This window comes from Anomaloglossus baeobatrachus, unplaced genomic scaffold, assembly GCF_048569485.1.
Source record: "Anomaloglossus baeobatrachus isolate aAnoBae1 unplaced genomic scaffold, aAnoBae1.hap1 Scaffold_821, whole genome shotgun sequence".
Taxonomy (NCBI): domain Eukaryota; kingdom Metazoa; phylum Chordata; class Amphibia; order Anura; family Aromobatidae; genus Anomaloglossus; species Anomaloglossus baeobatrachus.
The window spans coordinates 13,278-33,873 of record NW_027445208.1 but is presented as its reverse complement, the minus strand read 5'-3'; the positions used below and the strand labels follow the sequence as shown (position 1 = coordinate 33,873).

General features: G+C 46.5%; 13 non-coding genes across 13 annotated transcripts; all 13 read right to left on the bottom strand.

Moving 5' to 3' along the window:
- Nucleotides 1-615: 615 nt before the first annotated feature.
- LOC142288362 (U2 spliceosomal RNA) lies at nt 616-806 on the bottom strand. Its single transcript, XR_012749140.1, has one exon. It is a non-coding gene; the product is annotated as a U2 spliceosomal RNA (small nuclear RNA).
- Nucleotides 807-2,193: 1,387 nt separating this feature from the next.
- LOC142288361 (U2 spliceosomal RNA) lies at nt 2,194-2,384 on the bottom strand. The gene has a single exon (XR_012749139.1). It is a non-coding gene; the product is annotated as a U2 spliceosomal RNA (small nuclear RNA).
- A 1,387-nt stretch (nt 2,385-3,771) lies between these two features.
- LOC142288360 (U2 spliceosomal RNA) lies at nt 3,772-3,962 on the bottom strand. Its single transcript, XR_012749138.1, has one exon. It is a non-coding gene; the product is annotated as a U2 spliceosomal RNA (small nuclear RNA).
- Nucleotides 3,963-5,349: 1,387 nt separating this feature from the next.
- LOC142288359 (U2 spliceosomal RNA) lies at nt 5,350-5,540 on the bottom strand. The gene has a single exon (XR_012749137.1). It is a non-coding gene; the product is annotated as a U2 spliceosomal RNA (small nuclear RNA).
- A 1,387-nt stretch (nt 5,541-6,927) lies between these two features.
- Nucleotides 6,928-7,118, bottom strand: LOC142288358 (U2 spliceosomal RNA). The gene has a single exon (XR_012749136.1). It is a non-coding gene; the product is annotated as a U2 spliceosomal RNA (small nuclear RNA).
- A 1,386-nt stretch (nt 7,119-8,504) lies between these two features.
- LOC142288357 (U2 spliceosomal RNA) lies at nt 8,505-8,695 on the bottom strand. The gene has a single exon (XR_012749135.1). It is a non-coding gene; the product is annotated as a U2 spliceosomal RNA (small nuclear RNA).
- Nucleotides 8,696-10,082: 1,387 nt separating this feature from the next.
- Nucleotides 10,083-10,273, bottom strand: LOC142288356 (U2 spliceosomal RNA). The gene has a single exon (XR_012749134.1). It is a non-coding gene; the product is annotated as a U2 spliceosomal RNA (small nuclear RNA).
- Nucleotides 10,274-11,660: 1,387 nt separating this feature from the next.
- LOC142288355 (U2 spliceosomal RNA) lies at nt 11,661-11,851 on the bottom strand. Its single transcript, XR_012749133.1, has one exon. It is a non-coding gene; the product is annotated as a U2 spliceosomal RNA (small nuclear RNA).
- A 1,387-nt stretch (nt 11,852-13,238) lies between these two features.
- On the bottom strand, nt 13,239-13,429 carry LOC142288354 (U2 spliceosomal RNA). Its single transcript, XR_012749132.1, has one exon. It is a non-coding gene; the product is annotated as a U2 spliceosomal RNA (small nuclear RNA).
- A 1,387-nt stretch (nt 13,430-14,816) lies between these two features.
- On the bottom strand, nt 14,817-15,007 carry LOC142288353 (U2 spliceosomal RNA). Its single transcript, XR_012749131.1, has one exon. It is a non-coding gene; the product is annotated as a U2 spliceosomal RNA (small nuclear RNA).
- A 1,387-nt stretch (nt 15,008-16,394) lies between these two features.
- On the bottom strand, nt 16,395-16,590 carry LOC142288393 (U2 spliceosomal RNA). The gene has a single exon (XR_012749169.1). It is a non-coding gene; the product is annotated as a U2 spliceosomal RNA (small nuclear RNA).
- A 2,185-nt stretch (nt 16,591-18,775) lies between these two features.
- LOC142288396 (U2 spliceosomal RNA) lies at nt 18,776-18,966 on the bottom strand. The gene has a single exon (XR_012749170.1). It is a non-coding gene; the product is annotated as a U2 spliceosomal RNA (small nuclear RNA).
- Nucleotides 18,967-20,353: 1,387 nt separating this feature from the next.
- LOC142288386 (U2 spliceosomal RNA) lies at nt 20,354-20,544 on the bottom strand. The gene has a single exon (XR_012749163.1). It is a non-coding gene; the product is annotated as a U2 spliceosomal RNA (small nuclear RNA).
- Nucleotides 20,545-20,596: the final 52 nt, after the last annotated feature.

Below are 20,596 nucleotides of genomic sequence, written 5' to 3'. Positions count from 1 at the left end.
GTATTTGACGTTCCTTATATTGCGGTATGAGGCTTCGCAGTAGGTTGCAAACATTCATCACCCATGACTGTCCCCAATTGAGCTCAGAAGCTCAATGTCTATCATGACCTCTCTTTTAGAATGTCCAAGAGCAAGCAAACTATTCCTCCAGGAGAGGGCGCCAACAGACTACTAAAGAGATCATCATTACTCAAAGAAAACCCCAAAAACCAATGCATGATAGGAATAAACAGGTAACTTTCTTTGGAGTGGAAGCGGAGAGATCGCACCAGATGCCAATTCTAGATGTTATCACACCTGTGGTCACTGCAGCAGCAGGTGAATCCACTTTGTCCAAAAGGGATCTATTCCATTCAATTGCAAATGATCTAGATAAGACAGAGAACTGCAGCACGGGGACATAGCCGAGTTGGTCAGGTTGAGTGGTGATGAGTTTGCTATTTGGATGAATAAAGAAAGTCAAAAGTGTGAAAGATAAAAAACAAAAGGAGGAAGTGTGAAAAGTGAATGGGCCAAATTGAGGTGCATATGAAGACGTATGCTTTCTTCCAATTCATTAAATCGGGCTAATATGAATCAGGTGAATTGAGTTCTGCTTTTGGAAACTGGGTTAAGAAGGGGTGCACCGTTCCTGGAGGTACTGCAATACCAGGTCAATGCGTGGAGTGGACAGAGCAAGCTCTTTTTCCATCTCCCTGTTCTAAAAATCCATTTAATATATGGTCCCCAGATAGGGGACGTATCAGATATTAAACTGATAAGAACAGATACTACACTTGATCTTAGCCAAAAGGCCGAGAAGCGATAACCAGAATTGGTTTGGGCCTCGAGTGGCACCCTGGCCTATGCCGGACACATCTTAGGGAGAGAGAGCGAGAGGGAGACAAACCCACGCCTACACAAGACATTTTGTCACCCAAGCCAACCCTTGAAAAGGCTGCTTTGCAGAGCCAAAACAAGAAGAATGGTGCGTTTTGCAGCCGCCGCCCACTGCAATGAATCTGAATAACTCCTCCTTTAGGGCGCAAGCAACTCCCCTCCCCCTTGCAGTCTTTCCAATTCACGATACAAAAAGACGGACAGGACAGGTTGCCTGACTTTCCGTCACTGCCACCCTTTGCCATCCTTACCCGTAGAAAGCCCTTTCATCATCCCCAAACCCTAATCTTTTCCCTTTCCTTCCCAGCCCCCAAACCCTGCCCTCTGTACCTTTCTCACCACCCGCTTCCCTTCTCCTGTCATCCCCCTACCACCCGGGAAAAAAAGAGATTGCCCCCTCCTTCCACTAGCCCACCCTCCCACCCAAAGAACAACTTCTTCTGCGCAGCTTGTTTTCTAGGCAGCAGCGCTATTGTGATGTCATCGGGGGGCATTGTGACAAGCCGCCAGTGTTCCGTCTCTTCATGTTGTGCACAGTTCAAACGGAAAATACATCAACAGGCAGACTACAGAAAAGCTTACTATCAAAGGTTAGAGGGGGGCTTTCTCAGAGGGCTTTTTACAGTTTTTCTATTCCCAATTAGCCGTTTAAGTGTACTTATTGAAAGTAGTAATTCTTTCATAGGCCGCCCTTTCTTAGTATTTGACGTTCCTTATATTGCGGTATGAGGCTTCGCAGTAGGTTGCAAACATTCATCACCCATGACTGTCCCCAATTGAGCTCAGAAGCTCAATGTCTATCATGACCTCTCTTTTAGAATGTCCAAGAGCAAGCAAACTATTCCTCCAGGAGAGGGCGCCAACAGACTACTAAAGAGATCATCATTACTCAAAGAAAACCCCAAAAACCAATGCATGATAGGAATAAACAGGTAACTTTCTTTGGAGTGGAAGCGGAGAGATCGCACCAGATGCCAATTCTAGATGTTATCACACCTGTGGTCACTGCAGCAGCAGGTGAATCCACTTTGTCCAAAAGGGATCTATTCCATTCAATTGCAAATGATCTAGATAAGACAGAGAACTGCAGCACGGGGACATAGCCGAGTTGGTCAGGTTGAGTGGTGATGAGTTTGCTATTTGGATGAATAAAGAAAGTCAAAAGTGTGAAAGATAAAAAACAAAAGGAGGAAGTGTGAAAAGTGAATGGGCCAAATTGAGGTGCATATGAAGACGTATGCTTTCTTCCAATTCATTAAATCGGGCTAATATGAATCAGGTGAATTGAGTTCTGCTTTTGGAAACTGGGTTAAGAAGGGGTGCACCGTTCCTGGAGGTACTGCAATACCAGGTCAATGCGTGGAGTGGACAGAGCAAGCTCTTTTTCCATCTCCCTGTTCTAAAAATCCATTTAATATATGGTCCCCAGATAGGGGACGTATCAGATATTAAACTGATAAGAACAGATACTACACTTGATCTTAGCCAAAAGGCCGAGAAGCGATAACCAGAATTGGTTTGGGCCTCGAGTGGCACCCTGGCCTATGCCGGACACATCTTAGGGAGAGAGAGCGAGAGGGAGACAAACCCACGCCTACACAAGACATTTTGTCACCCAAGCCAACCCTTGAAAAGGCTGCTTTGCAGAGCCAAAACAAGAAGAATGGTGCGTTTTGCAGCCGCCGCCCACTGCAATGAATCTGAATAACTCCTCCTTTAGGGCGCAAGCAACTCCCCTCCCCCTTGCAGTCTTTCCAATTCACGATACAAAAAGACGGACAGGACAGGTTGCCTGACTTTCCGTCACTGCCACCCTTTGCCATCCTTACCCGTAGAAAGCCCTTTCATCATCCCCAAACCCTAATCTTTTCCCTTTCCTTCCCAGCCCCCAAACCCTGCCCTCTGTACCTTTCTCACCACCCGCTTCCCTTCTCCTGTCATCCCCCTACCACCCGGGAAAAAAAGAGATTGCCCCCTCCTTCCACTAGCCCACCCTCCCACCCAAAGAACAACTTCTTCTGCGCAGCTTGTTTTCTAGGCAGCAGCGCTATTGTGATGTCATCGGGGGGCATTGTGACAAGCCGCCAGTGTTCCGTCTCTTCATGTTGTGCACAGTTCAAACGGAAAATACATCAACAGGCAGACTACAGAAAAGCTTACTATCAAAGGTTAGAGGGGGGCTTTCTCAGAGGGCTTTTTACAGTTTTTCTATTCCCAATTAGCCGTTTAAGTGTACTTATTGAAAGTAGTAATTCTTTCATAGGCCGCCCTTTCTTAGTATTTGACGTTCCTTATATTGCGGTATGAGGCTTCGCAGTAGGTTGCAAACATTCATCACCCATGACTGTCCCCAATTGAGCTCAGAAGCTCAATGTCTATCATGACCTCTCTTTTAGAATGTCCAAGAGCAAGCAAACTATTCCTCCAGGAGAGGGCGCCAACAGACTACTAAAGAGATCATCATTACTCAAAGAAAACCCCAAAAACCAATGCATGATAGGAATAAACAGGTAACTTTCTTTGGAGTGGAAGCGGAGAGATCGCACCAGATGCCAATTCTAGATGTTATCACACCTGTGGTCACTGCAGCAGCAGGTGAATCCACTTTGTCCAAAAGGGATCTATTCCATTCAATTGCAAATGATCTAGATAAGACAGAGAACTGCAGCACGGGGACATAGCCGAATTGGTCAGGTTGAGTGGTGATGAGTTTGCTATTTGGATGAATAAAGAAAGTCAAAAGTGTGAAAGATAAAAAACAAAAGGAGGAAGTGTGAAAAGTGAATGGGCCAAATTGAGGTGCATATGAAGACGTATGCTTTCTTCCAATTCATTAAATCGGGCTAATATGAATCAGGTGAATTGAGTTCTGCTTTTGGAAACTGGGTTAAGAAGGGGTGCACCGTTCCTGGAGGTACTGCAATACCAGGTCAATGCGTGGAGTGGACAGAGCAAGCTCTTTTTCCATCTCCCTGTTCTAAAAATCCATTTAATATATGGTCCCCAGATAGGGGACGTATCAGATATTAAACTGATAAGAACAGATACTACACTTGATCTTAGCCAAAAGGCCGAGAAGCGATAACCAGAATTGGTTTGGGCCTCGAGTGGCACCCTGGCCTATGCCGGACACATCTTAGGGAGAGAGAGCGAGAGGGAGACAAACCCACGCCTACACAAGACATTTTGTCACCCAAGCCAACCCTTGAAAAGGCTGCTTTGCAGAGCCAAAACAAGAAGAATGGTGCGTTTTGCAGCCGCCGCCCACTGCAATGAATCTGAATAACTCCTCCTTTAGGGCGCAAGCAACTCCCCTCCCCCTTGCAGTCTTTCCAATTCACGATACAAAAAGACGGACAGGACAGGTTGCCTGACTTTCCGTCACTGCCACCCTTTGCCATCCTTACCCGTAGAAAGCCCTTTCATCATCCCCAAACCCTAATCTTTTCCCTTTCCTTCCCAGCCCCCAAACCCTGCCCTCTGTACCTTTCTCACCACCCGCTTCCCTTCTCCTGTCATCCCCCTACCACCCGGGAAAAAAAGAGATTGCCCCCTCCTTCCACTAGCCCACCCTCCCACCCAAAGAACAACTTCTTCTGCGCAGCTTGTTTTCTAGGCAGCAGCGCTATTGTGATGTCATCGGGGGGCATTGTGACAAGCCGCCAGTGTTCCGTCTCTTCATGTTGTGCACAGTTCAAACGGAAAATACATCAACAGGCAGACTACAGAAAAGCTTACTATCAAAGGTTAGAGGGGGGCTTTCTCAGAGGGCTTTTTACAGTTTTTCTATTCCCAATTAGCCGTTTAAGTGTACTTATTGAAAGTAGTAATTCTTTCATAGGCCGCCCTTTCTTAGTATTTGACGTTCCTTATATTGCGGTATGAGGCTTCGCAGTAGGTTGCAAACATTCATCACCCATGACTGTCCCCAATTGAGCTCAGAAGCTCAATGTCTATCATGACCTCTCTTTTAGAATGTCCAAGAGCAAGCAAACTATTCCTCCAGGAGAGGGCGCCAACAGACTACTAAAGAGATCATCATTACTCAAAGAAAACCCCAAAAACCAATGCATGATAGGAATAAACAGGTAACTTTCTTTGGAGTGGAAGCGGAGAGATCGCACCAGATGCCAATTCTAGATGTTATCACACCTGTGGTCACTGCAGCAGCAGGTGAATCCACTTTGTCCAAAAGGGATCTATTCCATTCAATTGCAAATGATCTAGATAAGACAGAGAACTGCAGCACGGGGACATAGCCGAGTTGGTCAGGTTGAGTGGTGATGAGTTTGCTATTTGGATGAATAAAGAAAGTCAAAAGTGTGAAAGATAAAAAACAAAAGGAGGAAGTGTGAAAAGTGAATGGGCCAAATTGAGGTGCATATGAAGACGTATGCTTTCTTCCAATTCATTAAATCGGGCTAATATGAATCAGGTGAATTGAGTTCTGCTTTTGGAAACTGGGTTAAGAAGGGGTGCACCGTTCCTGGAGGTACTGCAATACCAGGTCAATGCGTGGAGTGGACAGAGCAAGCTCTTTTTCCATCTCCCTGTTCTAAAAATCCATTTAATATATGGTCCCCAGATAGGGGACGTATCAGATATTAAACTGATAAGAACAGATACTACACTTGATCTTAGCCAAAAGGCCGAGAAGCGATAACCAGAATTGGTTTGGGCCTCGAGTGGCACCCTGGCCTATGCCGGACACATCTTAGGGAGAGAGAGCGAGAGGGAGACAAACCCACGCCTACACAAGACATTTTGTCACCCAAGCCAACCCTTGAAAAGGCTGCTTTGCAGAGCCAAAACAAGAAGAATGGTGCGTTTTGCAGCCGCCGCCCACTGCAATGAATCTGAATAACTCCTCCTTTAGGGCGCAAGCAACTCCCCTCCCCCTTGCAGTCTTTCCAATTCACGATACAAAAAGACGGACAGGACAGGTTGCCTGACTTTCCGTCACTGCCACCCTTTGCCATCCTTACCCGTAGAAAGCCCTTTCATCATCCCCAAACCCTAATCTTTTCCCTTTCCTTCCCAGCCCCCAAACCCTGCCCTCTGTACCTTTCTCACCACCCGCTTCCCTTCTCCTGTCATCCCCCTACCACCCGGGAAAAAAAGAGATTGCCCCCTCCTTCCACTAGCCCACCCTCCCACCCAAAGAACAACTTCTTCTGCGCAGCTTGTTTTCTAGGCAGCAGCGCTATTGTGATGTCATCGGGGGGCATTGTGACAAGCCGCCAGTGTTCCGTCTCTTCATGTTGTGCACAGTTCAAACGGAAAATACATCAACAGGCAGACTACAGAAAAGCTTACTATCAAAGGTTAGAGGGGGGCTTTCTCAGAGGGCTTTTTACAGTTTTTCTATTCCCAATTAGCCGTTTAAGTGTACTTATTGAAAGTAGTAATTCTTTCATAGGCCGCCCTTTCTTAGTATTTGACGTTCCTTATATTGCGGTATGAGGCTTCGCAGTAGGTTGCAAACATTCATCACCCATGACTGTCCCCAATTGAGCTCAGAAGCTCAATGTCTATCATGACCTCTCTTTTAGAATGTCCAAGAGCAAGCAAACTATTCCTCCAGGAGAGGGCGCCAACAGACTACTAAAGAGATCATCATTACTCAAAGAAAACCCCAAAAACCAATGCATGATAGGAATAAACAGGTAACTTTCTTTGGAGTGGAAGCGGAGAGATCGCACCAGATGCCAATTCTAGATGTTATCACACCTGTGGTCACTGCAGCAGCAGGTGAATCCACTTTGTCCAAAAGGGATCTATTCCATTCAATTGCAAATGATCTAGATAAGACAGAGAACTGCAGCACGGGGACATAGCCGAGTTGGTCAGGTTGAGTGGTGATGAGTTTGCTATTTGGATGAATAAAGAAAGTCAAAAGTGTGAAAGATAAAAAACAAAAGGAGGAAGTGTGAAAAGTGAATGGGCCAAATTGAGGTGCATATGAAGACGTATGCTTTCTTCCAATTCATTAAATCGGGCTAATATGAATCAGGTGAATTGAGTTCTGCTTTTGGAAACTGGGTTAAGAAGGGGTGCACCGTTCCTGGAGGTACTGCAATACCAGGTCAATGCGTGGAGTGGACAGAGCAAGCTCTTTTTCCATCTCCCTGTTCTAAAAATCCATTTAATATATGGTCCCCAGATAGGGGACGTATCAGATATTAAACTGATAAGAACAGATACTACACTTGATCTTAGCCAAAAGGCCGAGAAGCGATAACCAGAATTGGTTTGGGCCTCGAGTGGCACCCTGGCCTATGCCGGACACATCTTAGGGAGAGAGAGCGAGAGGGAGACAAACCCACGCCTACACAAGACATTTTGTCACCCAAGCCAACCCTTGAAAAGGCTGCTTTGCAGAGCCAAAACAAGAAGAATGGTGCGTTTTGCAGCCGCCGCCCACTGCAATGAATCTGAATAACTCCTCCTTTAGGGCGCAAGCAACTCCCCTCCCCCTTGCAGTCTTTCCAATTCACGATACAAAAAGACGGACAGGACAGGTTGCCTGACTTTCCGTCACTGCCACCCTTTGCCATCCTTACCCGTAGAAAGCCCTTTCATCATCCCCAAACCCTAATCTTTTCCCTTTCCTTCCCAGCCCCCAAACCCTGCCCTCTGTACCTTTCTCACCACCCGCTTCCCTTCTCCTGTCATCCCCCTACCACCCGGGAAAAAAAGAGATTGCCCCCTCCTTCCACTAGCCCACCCTCCCACCCAAAGAACAACTTCTTCTGCGCAGCTTGTTTTCTAGGCAGCAGCGCTATTGTGATGTCATCGGGGGGCATTGTGACAAGCCGCCAGTGTTCCGTCTCTTCATGTTGTGCACAGTTCAAACGGAAAATACATCAACAGGCAGACTACAGAAAAGCTTACTATCAAAGGTTAGAGGGGGGCTTTCTCAGAGGGCTTTTTACAGTTTTTCTATTCCCAATTAGCCGTTTAAGTGTACTTATTGAAAGTAGTAATTCTTTCATAGGCCGCCCTTTCTTAGTATTTGACGTTCCTTATATTGCGGTATGAGGCTTCGCAGTAGGTTGCAAACATTCATCACCCATGACTGTCCCCAATTGAGCTCAGAAGCTCAATGTCTATCATGACCTCTCTTTTAGAATGTCCAAGAGCAAGCAAACTATTCCTCCAGGAGAGGGCGCCAACAGACTACTAAAGAGATCATCATTACTCAAAGAAAACCCCAAAAACCAATGCATGATAGGAATAAACAGGTAACTTTCTTTGGAGTGGAAGCGGAGAGATCGCACCAGATGCCAATTCTAGATGTTATCACACCTGTGGTCACTGCAGCAGCAGGTGAATCCACTTTGTCCAAAAGGGATCTATTCCATTCAATTGCAAATGATCTAGATAAGACAGAGAACTGCAGCACGGGGACATAGCCGAGTTGGTCAGGTTGAGTGGTGATGAGTTTGCTATTTGGATGAATAAAGAAAGTCAAAAGTGTGAAAGATAAAAAACAAAAGGAGGAAGTGTGAAAAGTGAATGGGCCAAATTGAGGTGCATATGAAGACGTATGCTTTCTTCCAATCATTAAATCGGGCTAATATGAATCAGGTGAATTGAGTTCTGCTTTTGGAAACTGGGTTAAGAAGGGGTGCACCGTTCCTGGAGGTACTGCAATACCAGGTCAATGCGTGGAGTGGACAGAGCAAGCTCTTTTTCCATCTCCCTGTTCTAAAAATCCATTTAATATATGGTCCCCAGATAGGGGACGTATCAGATATTAAACTGATAAGAACAGATACTACACTTGATCTTAGCCAAAAGGCCGAGAAGCGATAACCAGAATTGGTTTGGGCCTCGAGTGGCACCCTGGCCTATGCCGGACACATCTTAGGGAGAGAGAGCGAGAGGGAGACAAACCCACGCCTACACAAGACATTTTGTCACCCAAGCCAACCCTTGAAAAGGCTGCTTTGCAGAGCCAAAACAAGAAGAATGGTGCGTTTTGCAGCCGCCGCCCACTGCAATGAATCTGAATAACTCCTCCTTTAGGGCGCAAGCAACTCCCCTCCCCCTTGCAGTCTTTCCAATTCACGATACAAAAAGACGGACAGGACAGGTTGCCTGACTTTCCGTCACTGCCACCCTTTGCCATCCTTACCCGTAGAAAGCCCTTTCATCATCCCCAAACCCTAATCTTTTCCCTTTCCTTCCCAGCCCCCAAACCCTGCCCTCTGTACCTTTCTCACCACCCGCTTCCCTTCTCCTGTCATCCCCCTACCACCCGGGAAAAAAAGAGATTGCCCCCTCCTTCCACTAGCCCACCCTCCCACCCAAAGAACAACTTCTTCTGCGCAGCTTGTTTTCTAGGCAGCAGCGCTATTGTGATGTCATCGGGGGGCATTGTGACAAGCCGCCAGTGTTCCGTCTCTTCATGTTGTGCACAGTTCAAACGGAAAATACATCAACAGGCAGACTACAGAAAAGCTTACTATCAAAGGTTAGAGGGGGGCTTTCTCAGAGGGCTTTTTACAGTTTTTCTATTCCCAATTAGCCGTTTAAGTGTACTTATTGAAAGTAGTAATTCTTTCATAGGCCGCCCTTTCTTAGTATTTGACGTTCCTTATATTGCGGTATGAGGCTTCGCAGTAGGTTGCAAACATTCATCACCCATGACTGTCCCCAATTGAGCTCAGAAGCTCAATGTCTATCATGACCTCTCTTTTAGAATGTCCAAGAGCAAGCAAACTATTCCTCCAGGAGAGGGCGCCAACAGACTACTAAAGAGATCATCATTACTCAAAGAAAACCCCAAAAACCAATGCATGATAGGAATAAACAGGTAACTTTCTTTGGAGTGGAAGCGGAGAGATCGCACCAGATGCCAATTCTAGATGTTATCACACCTGTGGTCACTGCAGCAGCAGGTGAATCCACTTTGTCCAAAAGGGATCTATTCCATTCAATTGCAAATGATCTAGATAAGACAGAGAACTGCAGCACGGGGACATAGCCGAGTTGGTCAGGTTGAGTGGTGATGAGTTTGCTATTTGGATGAATAAAGAAAGTCAAAAGTGTGAAAGATAAAAAACAAAAGGAGGAAGTGTGAAAAGTGAATGGGCCAAATTGAGGTGCATATGAAGACGTATGCTTTCTTCCAATTCATTAAATCGGGCTAATATGAATCAGGTGAATTGAGTTCTGCTTTTGGAAACTGGGTTAAGAAGGGGTGCACCGTTCCTGGAGGTACTGCAATACCAGGTCAATGCGTGGAGTGGACAGAGCAAGCTCTTTTTCCATCTCCCTGTTCTAAAAATCCATTTAATATATGGTCCCCAGATAGGGGACGTATCAGATATTAAACTGATAAGAACAGATACTACACTTGATCTTAGCCAAAAGGCCGAGAAGCGATAACCAGAATTGGTTTGGGCCTCGAGTGGCACCCTGGCCTATGCCGGACACATCTTAGGGAGAGAGAGCGAGAGGGAGACAAACCCACGCCTACACAAGACATTTTGTCACCCAAGCCAACCCTTGAAAAGGCTGCTTTGCAGAGCCAAAACAAGAAGAATGGTGCGTTTTGCAGCCGCCGCCCACTGCAATGAATCTGAATAACTCCTCCTTTAGGGCGCAAGCAACTCCCCTCCCCCTTGCAGTCTTTCCAATTCACGATACAAAAAGACGGACAGGACAGGTTGCCTGACTTTCCGTCACTGCCACCCTTTGCCATCCTTACCCGTAGAAAGCCCTTTCATCATCCCCAAACCCTAATCTTTTCCCTTTCCTTCCCAGCCCCCAAACCCTGCCCTCTGTACCTTTCTCACCACCCGCTTCCCTTCTCCTGTCATCCCCCTACCACCCGGGAAAAAAAGAGATTGCCCCCTCCTTCCACTAGCCCACCCTCCCACCCAAAGAACAACTTCTTCTGCGCAGCTTGTTTTCTAGGCAGCAGCGCTATTGTGATGTCATCGGGGGGCATTGTGACAAGCCGCCAGTGTTCCGTCTCTTCATGTTGTGCACAGTTCAAACGGAAAATACATCAACAGGCAGACTACAGAAAAGCTTACTATCAAAGGTTAGAGGGGGGCTTTCTCAGAGGGCTTTTTACAGTTTTTCTATTCCCAATTAGCCGTTTAAGTGTACTTATTGAAAGTAGTAATTCTTTCATAGGCCGCCCTTTCTTAGTATTTGACGTTCCTTATATTGCGGTATGAGGCTTCGCAGTAGGTTGCAAACATTCATCACCCATGACTGTCCCCAATTGAGCTCAGAAGCTCAATGTCTATCATGACCTCTCTTTTAGAATGTCCAAGAGCAAGCAAACTATTCCTCCAGGAGAGGGCGCCAACAGACTACTAAAGAGATCATCATTACTCAAAGAAAACCCCAAAAACCAATGCATGATAGGAATAAACAGGTAACTTTCTTTGGAGTGGAAGCGGAGAGATCGCACCAGATGCCAATTCTAGATGTTATCACACCTGTGGTCACTGCAGCAGCAGGTGAATCCACTTTGTCCAAAAGGGATCTATTCCATTCAATTGCAAATGATCTAGATAAGACAGAGAACTGCAGCACGGGGACATAGCCGAGTTGGTCAGGTTGAGTGGTGATGAGTTTGCTATTTGGATGAATAAAGAAAGTCAAAAGTGTGAAAGATAAAAAACAAAAGGAGGAAGTGTGAAAAGTGAATGGGCCAAATTGAGGTGCATATGAAGACGTATGCTTTCTTCCAATTCATTAAATCGGGCTAATATGAATCAGGTGAATTGAGTTCTGCTTTTGGAAACTGGGTTAAGAAGGGGTGCACCGTTCCTGGAGGTACTGCAATACCAGGTCAATGCGTGGAGTGGACAGAGCAAGCTCTTTTTCCATCTCCCTGTTCTAAAAATCCATTTAATATATGGTCCCCAGATAGGGGACGTATCAGATATTAAACTGATAAGAACAGATACTACACTTGATCTTAGCCAAAAGGCCGAGAAGCGATAACCAGAATTGGTTTGGGCCTCGAGTGGCACCCTGGCCTATGCCGGACACATCTTAGGGAGAGAGAGCGAGAGGGAGACAAACCCACGCCTACACAAGACATTTTGTCACCCAAGCCAACCCTTGAAAAGGCTGCTTTGCAGAGCCAAAACAAGAAGAATGGTGCGTTTTGCAGCCGCCGCCCACTGCAATGAATCTGAATAACTCCTCCTTTAGGGCGCAAGCAACTCCCCTCCCCCTTGCAGTCTTTCCAATTCACGATACAAAAAGACGGACAGGACAGGTTGCCTGACTTTCCGTCACTGCCACCCTTTGCCATCCTTACCCGTAGAAAGCCCTTTCATCATCCCCAAACCCTAATCTTTTCCCTTTCCTTCCCAGCCCCCAAACCCTGCCCTCTGTACCTTTCTCACCACCCGCTTCCCTTCTCCTGTCATCCCCCTACCACCCGGGAAAAAAAGAGATTGCCCCCTCCTTCCACTAGCCCACCCTCCCACCCAAAGAACAACTTCTTCTGCGCAGCTTGTTTTCTAGGCAGCAGCGCTATTGTGATGTCATCGGGGGGCATTGTGACAAGCCGCCAGTGTTCCGTCTCTTCATGTTGTGCACAGTTCAAACGGAAAATACATCAACAGGCAGACTACAGAAAAGCTTACTATCAAAGGTTAGAGGGGGGCTTTCTCAGAGGGCTTTTTACAGTTTTTCTATTCCCAATTAGCCGTTTAAGTGTACTTATTGAAAGTAGTAATTCTTTCATAGGCCGCCCTTTCTTAGTATTTGACGTTCCTTATATTGCGGTATGAGGCTTCGCAGTAGGTTGCAAACATTCATCACCCATGACTGTCCCCAATTGAGCTCAGAAGCTCAATGTCTATCATGACCTCTCTTTTAGAATGTCCAAGAGCAAGCAAACTATTCCTCCAGGAGAGGGCGCCAACAGACTACTAAAGAGATCATCATTACTCAAAGAAAACCCCAAAAACCAATGCATGATAGGAATAAACAGGTAACTTTCTTTGGAGTGGAAGCGGAGAGATCGCACCAGATGCCAATTCTAGATGTTATCACACCTGTGGTCACTGCAGCAGCAGGTGAATCCACTTTGTCCAAAAGGGATCTATTCCATTCAATTGCAAATGATCTAGATAAGACAGAGAACTGCAGCACGGGGACATAGCCGAGTTGGTCAGGTTGAGTGGTGATGAGTTTGCTATTTGGATGAATAAAGAAAGTCAAAAGTGTGAAAGATAAAAAACAAAAGGAGGAAGTGTGAAAAGTGAATGGGCCAAATTGAGGTGCATATGAAGACGTATGCTTTCTTCCAATTCATTAAATCGGGCTAATATGAATCAGGTGAATTGAGTTCTGCTTTTGGAAACTGGGTTAAGAAGGGGTGCACCGTTCCTGGAGGTACTGCAATACCAGGTCAATGCGTGGAGTGGACAGAGCAAGCTCTTTTTCCATCTCCCTGTTCTAAAAATCCATTTAATATATGGTCCCCAGATAGGGGACGTATCAGATATTAAACTGATAAGAACAGATACTACACTTGATCTTAGCCAAAAGGCCGAGAAGCGATAACCAGAATTGGTTTGGGCCTCGAGTGGCACCCTGGCCTATGCCGGACACATCTTAGGGAGAGAGAGCGAGAGGGAGACAAACCCACGCCTACACAAGACATTTTGTCACCCAAGCCAACCCTTGAAAAGGCTGCTTTGCAGAGCCAAAACAAGAAGAATGGTGCGTTTTGCAGCCGCCGCCCACTGCAATGAATCTGAATAACTCCTCCTTTAGGGCGCAAGCAACTCCCCTCCCCCTTGCAGTCTTTCCAATTCACGATACAAAAAGACGGACAGGACAGGTTGCCTGACTTTCCGTCACTGCCACCCTTTGCCATCCTTACCCGTAGAAAGCCCTTTCATCATCCCCAAACCCTAATCTTTTCCCTTTCCTTCCCAGCCCCCAAACCCTGCCCTCTGTACCTTTCTCACCACCCGCTTCCCTTCTCCTGTCATCCCCCTACCACCCGGGAAAAAAAGAGATTGCCCCCTCCTTCCACTAGCCCACCCTCCCACCCAAAGAACAACTTCTTCTGCGCAGCTTGTTTTCTAGGCAGCAGCGCTATTGTGATGTCATCGGGGGGCATTGTGACAAGCCGCCAGTGTTCCGTCTCTTCATGTTGTGCACAGTTCAAACGGAAAATACATCAACAGGCAGACTACAGAAAAGCTTACTATCAAAGGTTAGAGGGGGGCTTTCTCAGAGGGCTTTTTACAGTTTTTCTATTCCCAATTAGCCGTTTAAGTGTACTTATTGAAAGTAGTAATTCTTTCATAGGCCGCCCTTTCTTAGTATTTGACGTTCCTTATATTGCGGTATGAGGCTTCGCAGTAGGTTGCAAACATTCATCACCCATGACTGTCCCCAATTGAGCTCAGAAGCTCAATGTCTATCATGACCTCTCTTTTAGAATGTCCAAGAGCAAGCAAACTATTCCTCCAGGAGAGGGCGCCAACAGACTACTAAAGAGATCATCATTACTCAAAGAAAACCCCAAAAACCAATGCATGATAGGAATAAACAGGTAACTTTCTTTGGAGTGGAAGCGGAGAGATCGCACCAGATGCCAATTCTAGATGTTATCACACCTGTGGTCACTGCAGCAGCAGGTGAATCCACTTTGTCCAAAAGGGATCTATTCCATTCAATTGCAAATGATCTAGATAAGACAGAGAACTGCAGCACGGGGACATAGCCGAGTTGGTCAGGTTGAGTGGTGATGAGTTTGCTATTTGGATGAATAAAGAAAGTCAAAAGTGTGAAAGATAAAAAACAAAAGGAGGAAGTGTGAAAAGTGAATGGGCCAAATTGAGGTGCATATGAAGACGTATGCTTTCTTCCAATTCATTAAATCGGGCTAATATGAATCAGGTGAATTGAGTTCTGCTTTTGGAAACTGGGTTAAGAAGGGGTGCACCGTTCCTGGAGGTACTGCAATACCAGGTCAATGCGTGGAGTGGACAGAGCAAGCTCTTTTTCCATCTCCCTGTTCTAAAAATCCATTTAATATATGGTCCCCAGATAGGGGACGTATCAGATATTAAACTGATAAGAACAGATACTACACTTGATCTTAGCCAAAAGGCCGAGAAGCGATAACCAGAATTGGTTTGGGCCTCGAGTGGCACCCTGGCCTATGCCGGACACATCTTAGGGAGAGAGAGCGAGAGGGAGACAAACCCACGCCTACACAAGACATTTTGTCACCCAAGCCAACCCTTGAAAAGGCTGCTTTGCAGAGCCAAAACAAGAAGAATGGTGCGTTTTGCAGCCGCCGCCCACTGCAATGAATCTGAATAACTCCTCCTTTAGGGCGCAAGCAACTCCCCTCCCCCTTGCAGTCTTTCCAATTCACGATACAAAAAGACGGACAGGACAGGTTGCCTGACTTTCCGTCACTGCCACCCTTTGCCATCCTTACCCGTAGAAAGCCCTTTCATCATCCCCAAACCCTAATCTTTTCCCTTTCCTTCCCAGCCCCCAAACCCTGCCCTCTGTACCTTTCTCACCACCCGCTTCCCTTCTCCTGTCATCCCCCTACCACCCGGGAAAAAAAGAGATTGCCCCCTCCTTCCACTAGCCCACCCTCCCACCCAAAGAACAACTTCTTCTGCGCAGCTTGTTTTCTAGGCAGCAGCGCTATTGTGATGTCATCGGGGGGCATTGTGACAAGCCGCCAGTGTTCCGTCTCTTCATGTTGTGCACAGTTCAAACGGAAAATACATCAACAGGCAGACTACAGAAAAGCTTACTATCAAAGGTTAGAGGGGGGCTTTCTCAGAGGGCTTTTTACAGTTTTTCTATTCCCAATTAGCCGTTTAAGTGTACTTATTGAAAGTAGTAATTCTTTCATAGGCCGCCCTTTCTTAGTATTTGACGTTCCTTATATTGCGGTATGAGGCTTCGCAGTAGGTTGCAAACATTCATCACCCATGACTGTCCCCAATTGAGCTCAGAAGCTCAATGTCTATCATGACCTCTCTTTTAGAATGTCCAAGAGCAAGCAAACTATTCCTCCAGGAGAGGGCGCCAACAGACTACTAAAGAGATCATCATTACTCAAAGAAAACCCCAAAAACCAATGCATGATAGGAATAAACAGGTAACTTTCTTTGGAGTGGAAGCGGAGAGATCGCACCAGATGCCAATTCTAGATGTTATCACACCTGTGGTCACTGCAGCAGCAGGTGAATCCACTTTGTCCAAAAGGGATCTATTCCATTCAATTGCAAATGATCTAGATAAGACAGAGAACTGCAGCACGGGGACATAGCCGAGTTGGTCAGGTTGAGTGGTGATGAGTTTGCTATTTGGATGAATAAAGAAAGTCAAAAGTGTGAAAGATAAAAAACAAAAGGAGGAAGTGTGAAAAGTGAATGGGCCAAATTGAGGTGCATATGAAGACGTATGCTTTCTTCCAATTCATTAAATCGGGCTAATATGAATCAGGTGAATTGAGTTCTGCTTTTGGAAACTGGGTTAAGAAGGGGTGCACCGTTCCTGGAGGTACTGCAATACCAGGTCAATGCGTGGAGTGGACAGAGCAAGCTCTTTTTCCATCTCCCTGTTCTAAAAATCCATTTAATATATGGTCCCCAGATAGGGGACGTATCAGATATTAAACTGATAAGAACAGATTTTGATTTAATGAAGCTTTCCAAAGCACCACAAAAAATGCATGACCGAAGTCACACCAAAAACAGTGCAAAGGCTAGGATTCGTGTGGACCCCACCGTGAGGAGAGGGTCCCCAAAAATCAACCCCGTCCCTCCGAGCCAGAAGGCCACAGCAAGGGTCAGGGATCTTCGGTGCTCCCCCAAGCCGAAGCCTGGTTGAGCCTTGTCGTTGCTCCCAGCGTCCACCCAGGCATCTTACCCAAGTGGAGTAGAGAGCTACTAGTTGTTGGTTTGGCAGCCGAAACTGCCCGGACCGTCAACCGGTGTTGGTTTCTCAGCCCAAGGCTAACCGGACCTCCAACCGGGTGTTGGTTTCTCAGCCGAAGCTGACCCAGACCTCCAACCGGGTGTTGGTTTCTCAGCCGAAGCTGACCCAGACCTCCAACCGGGTGTTAGTTTCTCAGCCCAAAGCTGATCAGACCTCCGACCGGGATTATAAAAATTTCCCTTCCTAGCCAGAAGGCCGGGATAGGGTAATATGCTCAAAAAGTATGAAAAGGCAAGGTACGGTGTGCTACAGAGCCCAAGGCTTGCCGGGGTCCCAAGCCAGCAAGCTCAGACTCACTCCAGGGTCGTCAGTCCTGGGGCACGTTGTACCATAGCCCCCCACCCTTACTCAGTCTAATAGCCTCGATCCTGGTAGGGCCATGTTTTCCTCTAGATGAATATACTATCCACCCAGAGTACTAGCAAGCGCAACCTTCCAGTGTGCATTGTATCATTGTACTAAGGTGGCCTGGAGCTTAAACCATCTCTTCGAACAACACTACACTTGATCTTAGCCAAAAGGCCGAGAAGCGATAACCAGAATTGGTTTGGGCCTCGAGTGGCACCCTGGCCTATGCCGGACACATCTTAGGGAGAGAGAGCGAGAGGGAGACAAACCCACGCCTACACAAGACATTTTGTCACCCAAGCCAACCCTTGAAAAGGCTGCTTTGCAGAGCCAAAACAAGAAGAATGGTGCGTTTTGCAGCCGCCGCCCACTGCAATGAATCTGAATAACTCCTCCTTTAGGGCGCAAGCAACTCCCCTCCCCCTTGCAGTCTTTCCAATTCACGATACAAAAAGACGGACAGGACAGGTTGCCTGACTTTCCGTCACTGCCACCCTTTGCCATCCTTACCCGTAGAAAGCCCTTTCATCATCCCCAAACCCTAATCTTTTCCCTTTCCTTCCCAGCCCCCAAACCCTGCCCTCTGTACCTTTCTCACCACCCGCTTCCCTTCTCCTGTCATCCCCCTACCACCCGGGAAAAAAAGAGATTGCCCCCTCCTTCCACTAGCCCACCCTCCCACCCAAAGAACAACTTCTTCTGCGCAGCTTGTTTTCTAGGCAGCAGCGCTATTGTGATGTCATCGGGGGGCATTGTGACAAGCCGCCAGTGTTCCGTCTCTTCATGTTGTGCACAGTTCAAACGGAAAATACATCAACAGGCAGACTACAGAAAAGCTTACTATCAAAGGTTAGAGGGGGGCTTTCTCAGAGGGCTTTTTACAGTTTTTCTATTCCCAATTAGCCGTTTAAGTGTACTTATTGAAAGTAGTAATTCTTTCATAGGCCGCCCTTTCTTAGTATTTGACGTTCCTTATATTGCGGTATGAGGCTTCGCAGTAGGTTGCAAACATTCATCACCCATGACTGTCCCCAATTGAGCTCAGAAGCTCAATGTCTATCATGACCTCTCTTTTAGAATGTCCAAGAGCAAGCAAACTATTCCTCCAGGAGAGGGCGCCAACAGACTACTAAAGAGATCATCATTACTCAAAGAAAACCCCAAAAACCAATGCATGATAGGAATAAACAGGTAACTTTCTTTGGAGTGGAAGCGGAGAGATCGCACCAGATGCCAATTCTAGATGTTATCACACCTGTGGTCACTGCAGCAGCAGGTGAATCCACTTTGTCCAAAAGGGATCTATTCCATTCAATTGCAAATGATCTAGATAAGACAGAGAACTGCAGCACGGGGACATAGCCGAGTTGGTCAGGTTGAGTGGTGATGAGTTTGCTATTTGGATGAATAAAGAAAGTCAAAAGTGTGAAAGATAAAAAACAAAAGGAGGAAGTGTGAAAAGTGAATGGGCCAAATTGAGGTGCATATGAAGACGTATGCTTTCTTCCAATTCATTAAATCGGGCTAATATGAATCAGGTGAATTGAGTTCTGCTTTTGGAAACTGGGTTAAGAAGGGGTGCACCGTTCCTGGAGGTACTGCAATACCAGGTCAATGCGTGGAGTGGACAGAGCAAGCTCTTTTTCCATCTCCCTGTTCTAAAAATCCATTTAATATATGGTCCCCAGATAGGGGACGTATCAGATATTAAACTGATAAGAACAGATACTACACTTGATCTTAGCCAAAAGGCCGAGAAGCGATAACCAGAATTGGTTTGGGCCTCGAGTGGCACCCTGGCCTATGCCGGACACATCTTAGGGAGAGAGAGCGAGAGGGAGACAAACCCACGCCTACACAAGACATTTTGTCACCCAAGCCAACCCTTGAAAAGGCTGCTTTGCAGAGCCAAAACAAGAAGAATGGTGCGTTTTGCAGCCGCCGCCCACTGCAATGAATCTGAATAACTCCTCCTTTAGGGCGCAAGCAACTCCCCTCCCCCTTGCAGTCTTTCCAATTCACGATACAAAAAGACGGACAGGACAGGTTGCCTGACTTTCCGTCACTGCCACCCTTTGCCATCCTTACCCGTAGAAAGCCCTTTCATCATCCCCAAACCCTAATCTTTTCCCTTTCCTTCCCAGCCCCCAAACCCTGCCCTCTGTACCTTTCTCACCACCCGCTTCCCTTCTCCTGTCATCCCCCTACCACCCGGGAAAAAAAGAGATTGCCCCCTCCTTCCACTAGCCCACCCTCCCACCCAAAGAACAACTTCTTCTGCGCAGCTTGTTTTCTAGGCAGCAGCGCTATTGTGATGTCATCGGGGGGCATTGTGACAAGCCGCCAGTGTTCCGTCTCTTCATGTTGTGCACAGTTCAAACGGAAAATACATCAACAGGCAGACTACAGAAAAGCTTACTATCAAAGGTTAGAGGGGGGCTTTCTCAGAGGGCTTTTTACAGTTTTTCTATTCCCAATTAGCCGTTTAAGTGTACTTATTGAAAGTAGTAATTCTTTCATAGGCCGCCCTTTCTTAGTATTTGACGTTCCTTATATTGCGGTATGAGGCTTCGCAGTAGGTTGCAAACATTCATCACCCATGACTGTCCCCAATTGAGCTCAGAAGCTCAATGTCTATCATGACCTCTCTTTTAGAATGTCCAAGAGCAAGCAAACTATTCCTCCAGGAGAGGGCGCCAACAGACTACTAAAGAGATCATCATTACTCAAAGAAAACCCCAAAAACCAATGCATGATAGGAATAAACAGGTAACTTTCTTTGGAGTGGAAGCGGAGAGATCGCACCAGATGCCAATTCTAGATGTTATCACACCTGTGGTCACTGCAGCAGCAGGTGAATCCACTTTGTCCAAAAGGGATCTATTCCATTCAATTGCAAATGATCTAGATAAGACAGAGAACTGCAGCACGGGGACATAGCCGAGTTGGTCAGGTTGAGTGGTGATGAGTTTGCTATTTGGATGAATAAAGAAAGTCAAAAGTGTGAAAGATAAAAAACAAAAGGAGGAAGTGTGAAAAGTGAATGGGCCAAATTGAGGTGCATATGAAGACGTATGCTTTCTTCCAATTCATTAAATCGGGCTAATATGAATCAGGTGAATTGAGTTCTGCTTTTGGAAACTGGGTTAAGAAGGGGTGCACCGTTCCTGGAGGTACTGCAATACCAGGTCAATGCGTGGAGTGGACAGAGCAAGCTCTTTTTCCATCTCCCTGTTCTAAAAATCCATTTAATATATGGTCCCCAGATAGGGGACGTATCAGATATTAAACTGATAAGAACAGATACTACACTTGATCTTAGCCAAAAGGCCGAGAAGCGATAACCAGAATTGGTTTGGGCCTCGAGTGGCACCCTGGCCTATGCCGGACACAT